The 6,867-nt window shown below is 49.9% G+C and overlaps 1 protein-coding gene and 1 long non-coding RNA gene across 3 annotated transcripts in view; one reads left to right on the top strand and one right to left on the bottom strand.

Annotated features, from left to right (window-relative positions):
- Ccdc60 (coiled-coil domain containing 60) overlaps positions 1 to 6,867 on the top strand; it is a 137,273-nt gene that overhangs the window by 3,061 nt on the left and 127,345 nt on the right. The window lies entirely within an intron of this gene.
- The window catches only part of LOC125611285, a 6,361-nt gene continuing 1,326 nt past the window's right edge, over positions 1,833 to 6,867 (bottom strand). Inside the window, exons 2-4 of the long non-coding RNA XR_007341433.1 lie at positions 5,051 to 5,300; positions 3,221 to 4,295; positions 1,833 to 2,337 (exon numbers count right to left, since the gene is read on the bottom strand). This is a non-coding gene — a long non-coding RNA (uncharacterized LOC125611285). The remainder of the gene's footprint in view (positions 2,338 to 3,220; positions 4,296 to 5,050; positions 5,301 to 6,867) is intronic.

Below are 6,867 nucleotides of genomic sequence, written 5' to 3'. Positions count from 1 at the left end.
GGGGGGGGGGGGGGGATGACTGTGAACCCACAATTTTCATCTTGGAAAAAGCTAGGAAGGGGGGGGGGATGAAGAACACCTCTCCCATGTTCTAGAATGGGAATGCTATTGGCCAAAATCTAAAAAGGTGTGGGATCCCTGAGGCAAGCTCGGTCTCTCAGAAACCGTGTCATTAAAAATCCAGAGAGAAGGAAGCACTCCCTAATTTGGGCAGATCCTAAGACTTCCCGGTTCCGGGGGTTCTGCTCATATTCTAGCTGGGTAACTAAAAGTAGAGATTCTTCAGCAAACTATGTGGATGTGAACCCCAACTCTGCCGCTTACTGGGTTGCATAACCTCTGGCCGGTCAGCCTCGATCTCCTCTGCAGGGCGGGTGTGCCATTTTAAGATGCATCTTGATTATGTTTTAATGAGAGGATAAGATGTGTCCTGGTTTCAGAGATGTTAAAACATGGGTGGGGAGGGATGTGCATCTTAGAAGAGGTGAATTATAGCTTAGCCACCATGATACGGTCGGTCGGTCCTTTAATCCTGTTAACAACCTCCATGATGAAGCTGGTATGGTCTTGCACCCGGGGAGACGGACACTTGCAGAGCACCAGGGTCTAGTTCTCTGCTGAGAAGTGAGTGGGCAGGGCTGGGGAGCAGGGGACAAAGCAGACAGAACCCCAGGTATGCAGAAGACACAGACCTGCGTGTCTTTTCTCCACTCCCCCCAAATGATGAAGGAGCGTCTGCGCCAGGAGAATCTTGCTCTGCACCCAGCTGAGCCAACCCGAATCCCAAAAGGAGAATCAACACCTTTTAGAAAGACTTTCCCCGGCAAGGAACACCTGGACGCCCAGCGCAACCACACGCGTCCACCGAAAACGTGAAATGATTTTCTTCCCTGTCCGGGTGGAAGGAATCGCAGCCTAAAGAGGCGAACGCTGGTCCCTGGGGAGTGAGTCACGGGTCTTTGTCAGAAGTGAGCCCCGAGCTGCCTGACCTCTTTGCACTCTAACCATGGAGACCACCACCCCCCGCCCTGCACTGAATCACTCACTGATTACCCTGAAAAAATAAAATATCCAACAGCCACTTGAGATTTAATTCTGAAGAATCCCAAACTGGCTAGACCTGTTTTGAGGACACACCTTAGACCAGAAAAATAGCAGTGACTCCTTTTCTTTCTCCAGGGGCTCCTCTGACTGCATTGTTTTGCCAATGGCAAAACTCAAAGGTCTATTTATTTCCTTTCCCTCTGTGGCCTAAGGCTTGCCTTAGCGAATCTTGCTGTGTCTAATTGCAGGCCCATGTGACAGGCGGCTTCCGTCTGTGATAAATCAGGGTGCAGGCAAGAAGCCCATTCAGTACCTCCCAGCACAGGAAGAGCGACAGACACTCTGGGTGCTGGCCCAGGCCCTTCTGCAAACAGGCAGTTGCTCAGGGAGAGGAGGAGAGGGGCAGAAGCAGATCACGGGCCCTTGCGGATGCGACTTAGAAACGCTGCCTTTGAAGTCACACAATATGTGAGATAGTGCATGTGTAATACTGAGCCCAATCCCCAATATATGGTTAGTCCCCAGTAAGTAGTGATTGTGGTTATTAGTACCTCTTGTGCTGTGTCCTCCCTTGGAGCACGGCCACCAACATTCTGAAGACCCAGTCAACCAGGACAGGCTGAGTACTCACATTACTAGCGAGGCCGTGTCCCAACTTGAGGGCAGAAAGGAAGAAGCAGGGGGCAGGAACCTAAATTTGGTTCCTTGCAGCAGAACGAGGTACCTTGCAGGAGAGAATGCCTGACCCATTTAGAAACCCCTGTTATGGAAAAGGGGACAGCCGGGTTCACTAGTGCACTCAGGAGGTTAAGGTTATTTGGGAGGCAGAGGACGGAGAATTGCACGTTCAAGGGCAGGCTGGGCAACTCAGCAAAACTTTGTCTTAAAAAAAAATAAAAAATAAAAATAGAGCACCAAAACCTCAAAAACATAAATAAATAAAAATAAATACGTACATACCTAATCATATAAATAAATCAATAGAAAACCGGGTGCCCCTGAGCATGGTTTGGGTCCCTTAGATTTATTTAACTGCCAACACATCCCCATTATTCAAATTTGGATTCCATAGAAAACCAAAAGATAGGAAGCGTAAAGAGAAACACTATGCAGCCATTAGAAAAATTTCTAGTTGCCAATAAGAGAAAAACTGGAGAAGACTGACATTAATGTGAGATCCGGAGGTAGAGGGTGCTGGTGTTGTTTCAAGAGCTCACTAGTGTCAGGGCTGGAGGGTCTCTTCCTTCATGGTTACAAAGTGGCTTCCCCAGCTCCTGGCATCACATCCACCTTCTATAGAAAAGGAGAAAAGTGGAGAGTAAGAGCTGCGTCTGTGTCTTTTGTGAAGCAAGCAAAGCCTTTCCTCTTATGTCTCATTTGCCAAAACAGTGTCACAAGCCTTTTCTAGCTGCAAGAATGACTGAGAAAGTGTGTATCTCACATAGGGTAGAAACCCTGGGCGAGGGAGAGGTGGTAGCATTGGAGATGAATATTTGATGAACAAATGATTTCACAAAAATTCAAACACTGGGGGTCCCAAACCACACACACTGATGAAGATGAACCCCAAGAAGAAAGAGATCCCTATTTCCTACCCTGTGCAACAACCGATTGGGAATGTCAGGGACATTTGTCCACAGTGGTCCCATATAAAACCCATTAGAAGGTTGGGGGGATTCATTCAGCTAATGTTTACAGAGGTCCAAGCATTCTTGTAGGTGTGGGGGAGTACAGAAGGGCATGAAGGTACACACATGGGTCACCATTCTGGACCCTGGAAAACACAGAGGGCTTGAGGAATTCAGGCTTGACCAGCCTTTGCACAACCAGAGAGGGAGACCTGGTCTTGACTACCTTTCAACACCCGCACCTCCTCCCAAGATGCTGCCTTCAGCTGCAAAATTCAAAGGCTGCAAGAATCCATAGGGGGTGCAGTGGCGAGGCGCACTCCCATGAAATCTGACAGAAGCCAATTAAACCTTTCTCGGGCTGAATACACCAACGTATTTTTCTCGGAGATCTTTCTGACAGCTAAATCCAAAAATCATAATCTCTAGTAATGGGATCCCTTCTATCACGAGTTGGTGGCATCTTCCCTCCTACATTCCTGTTTTCAAACTCTGCGGAGGAAATTTCTTGCGGGGCTCAATTTTGATAGAAGGTTATTTCTGCCTACCTTGGAATTTTATGCCATCGGTAGCTTTAACTCAAACACTGGCGTGTCTGGTGATCTCTCTGCAAGACTGGAGGTGCCTCCGGGTTTCTGGATTTTGCTAAGAGGGAAGGCCACATTGGCAGGGGTGGTTTCTGGGACAGGTGCAGGGTGGTCAGAGTTCCATAGTGAACCGCAGCTCAGCGGCAGGGAGACGGAGAATCCTCCCCATTGTAGACTGGTACGTGGTCAGGAGCATCTCCTGAAGTGTATATTGTCCCCCTCCACGTGACAGATGTTACGAAGGCACCAACAGAACCAACTCTGGCGTCTTCTCCCAAGGAACCCACAGTTCTGTTGGAGAGAATATTAATAAGGAGCTATGAAATTAGGAGGGCAAATGAAATGCACCAAAAAGAAAGAGCAGCCGGGCACGGTGGCACACACCTGTAGTCCCAGCGGGAGGCTGAGGCTGGAAGATCGCGAGTTCAAAGGCAGCCTCAGCAATTTAGTGAGGCCCTAAGCAACTCAGTGAGACCCTGTCTCTAAATAAAACACAAAATAGGGCTGGGGATGGGGCTCGGGGGTTGAGTGCCCCTGAGTTCAATCCCTGGTACGCCCCCCTCAGATAAAGCAAAGAATGGGCAGTCATCCCTCAATGTCCCTAAGGGATTGGTTCCACGACCCCCTATGGATACCAAGCTCTGATGATGTTCAGGTCCCACCTCAGAGTGGCACAGGATTTACACAGAACCTACGCACTTGAGATACTCTCTAGATGGTTTATAATAATTAACGCGACCTCAGAACTCTGCAAACCGTTGTTAACTGTCTTATTCAGGGGCTGATGACAAGAAAGAATTCTGTACATGTTCAGAACACGCTCAATTTTTTTTCAAAGATGCTTTATCCATGGCTGGCTGAACCCGTAGATGCAGAACCCACAGATACAGAGAGCCAACTACTTTCAGGAGCTTAGGGGTAGGAACAAGTTCAGTCTCAGCAAGAGGCGTCAGGGAAGCCGACGGATCTGAATCTTGAACGCTGGCTGGATACAGACAGGGTGGGACGAGATGCTGAGCTAAAGCTGGAACCTCTCCTGGAGGTAGAGAGGAAGGAGATATTACCTTTCTCCTCCAAGGAACAAGTTCTTCCAGGGTACCTGGGATGTGACAGGTGCATCCCCCACCCACAGAGCCCAGCAGATCAATCTTGTCATTCATTCTCTCTCTATATATAAATAGATCTATGCGCACATTCAAAGTGGCCCAAGTTTCCCTCCCAGAGAGTTGCCAGATTAGGGCGGACTTTGCTCCATTGATTCCCGTCAAAGGGTTAAATAATTGCAAAAGTCAAATGGGATTCTTCTTTACAGAGGTTGGGTTTCAGCAAGGCACTAGGGACCCCATGGGCAGTTCTATGCATGGATGGAAGGTAGGCAGCATCCCGGGATGCGGTCCCTCCTGTGTGACAACCAAAGATGTCTCAAAATTGCCCTCAGCAGGTCAAATGCTCTGGCTGAGAGCCACCAGCGGAGGAGCCCTGAGGTCCCGAGTACCTTTCCCCATCTAAACAAGTGATGCTCTCCTGCACCCAGTGTGGGTCTCTGCTCTCCCCCTCTCTGTTGCCCCTGGGGTCCAATCAGGTACTCGAAGGGAGGTATCCTGCCTCCCTCGTCAGGTGACCACCACCTGGTCCCCAACACCATCGTTTCTTCTCTGGACGGTTCCGTCAGCCCTCCCAGCGCCCCCCTACCATCCCTCTGACTGTCTTCCTACCTTGTCCTTCCCCGAGTAGAAGCACTCCAGTGCTGCCCCCACTAGTGCCCCCCAAATGAGAATGAGTGGGACTCACAAGGCTCTGCACAGTCTGCCCCCAGCCAGGTCCTCCAGCCCCAACCCTCCTCAGGGGCCAAACTGGGTTTTCCATAAGACATTGAGCTTCATCTTCCTCGTCCTCCTGGGACTTGTACTTTTTTCCCAGTGTTAACTGTGGCTTCCTTAGCGAAGCCTTCCCTGAACACAGCCTCCTGAGCCACCTCATGTGCTTCCTGGAGCCTTGAAATTCGCCCTCATAATCCTCTTCCTTTGCAAACCGGAGGCTCCTTAAAAGACAAGAAATATGTCAGCTTTGATCGTTGCGGTAACCCTAGTGTCGCACAGTAGGGGTACAGTTAAGACTAGGATGACTGGTTCCATGTCTCTAGGGTCCAGGTGGGACCTAGGAAGGGAATAGGTTAGAGCTTCCCCCTCAATATCTCCTCTGAAATAGCCCGATCTTGATTGGTTTTCCATGGCAAGAGGTTCCTAGAGCTCCCAATGGTGATGGGGCAGGTATCGCCCTGGGTTAGGAGGCCTGGTTCCCAGATCTCCTACTACTTGACTGTTTACCTTTGGACAACCCACTTAACCTCTCTGATCTCTTCGTCTTCATCTGCAGAAGCAGGAAAGGCTCTCTGCAAATTCCTGGGCTCTCTGGTTACCCAGTGACTCTAGAGAGCAGAGTCACAGCTGCCACTTTTCTGAGCATCTGTGCTCAGCATGTAGAACAGGTGCGATCTTAACCCCTGTCTGAAGAGATGACCACGGTGAGCTTTGGAGAGGTGGCCAAACCTCCCGGGGAAGCAATCAGTGGTGTCGGGACTTGAATCTAGGACCCAACCGCTACGGGGAGCCTGAGTTAAGAAGACAAGCCTTGCAGGCCATCGTGACAAGGGACAGTAGACAAGGATCTGTCCAAGTGGGGCTTCTGGGGAGCAGTTTTTGAAGAGCCTGTCAAAAAAAAATTCTGGCAGAAAAAGGGAAGTGCCAATTTTCGCTGTAGGCAATGCAAACAAGAACGTGACAGTGCCCGTGACCACAGACAGACAAGGACATTTGCATTCACTTGAGCTCTTGCTAAAATATGCCATCGAGTTTCTGGCAGAGAAATACGGCGAGGGATGGGAGAGAGAGAACAGAGGGGGGAAAAAAGTCCTGTGTGCGGCTCAGACTCATCGTTCTAAGTGATGCTCATTTCCGTGAAGATTTATAAACCGCTTCTAATTAGAGCCACCTTTCTAAGAAAAAGCATATTTGGATCCCGGGTCAATATGCTGCCAAGACCAAGCAAGATAACAGAGAGGATGTGAGGCCCGGCTCATGAGGGAGGAGGTTCTGGGGCGAGCGAGGCCGAGATGTTGACCATCAAAACAGCTTAACTGGGTTGAACAATTTGGGTAAATATCAAGTTAATAGGTTCACCCTGAATCTAAGCTCTGACCCACTGATTTTTTTTCTACCCCCACCCCCCAAAAAAGGTAGCCTCCCCCAGTGCTTAGAAGCTGTGAATTAAATAACTCTCTCTCTCTCCCTGGGTCCAGGTGATGTCTGCGACCCAACGCAGGGGGTGGCGAGGACGTCCCCAGCTGTGGATGACAGGGCACGCGGACTTGGTTAGGGGTCTGGGGGTTTTCAGCACAAGGCCATTTCCTGAAGGTTCTGCTTTCCCAAGGAGGAGGAGGGCTTGGTCCCCAGAGCACGGGGCATCCGGCCCATGGGGGGGGGCTTTTGATAAAGAACTTGATCTCAAGTGCCAACTCATTAAGGAGCCCAGGCAGCGTGATTTCTTCACTTTCCAGAAGCCTGGCTCTCCACAAACCATGTTATTGCCTCCTAATGGGGGGGGGGGGG

The sequence above is a fragment of the Marmota marmota genome, unplaced genomic scaffold (genome assembly GCF_001458135.2).
Source record: "Marmota marmota marmota unplaced genomic scaffold, marMar, whole genome shotgun sequence".
Classification (NCBI taxonomy): Eukaryota; Metazoa; Chordata; class Mammalia; order Rodentia; family Sciuridae; genus Marmota; species Marmota marmota.
The sequence above is the reverse complement of the archived record's forward strand: the minus strand, read 5'-3'. Positions and strand labels throughout refer to the sequence as shown.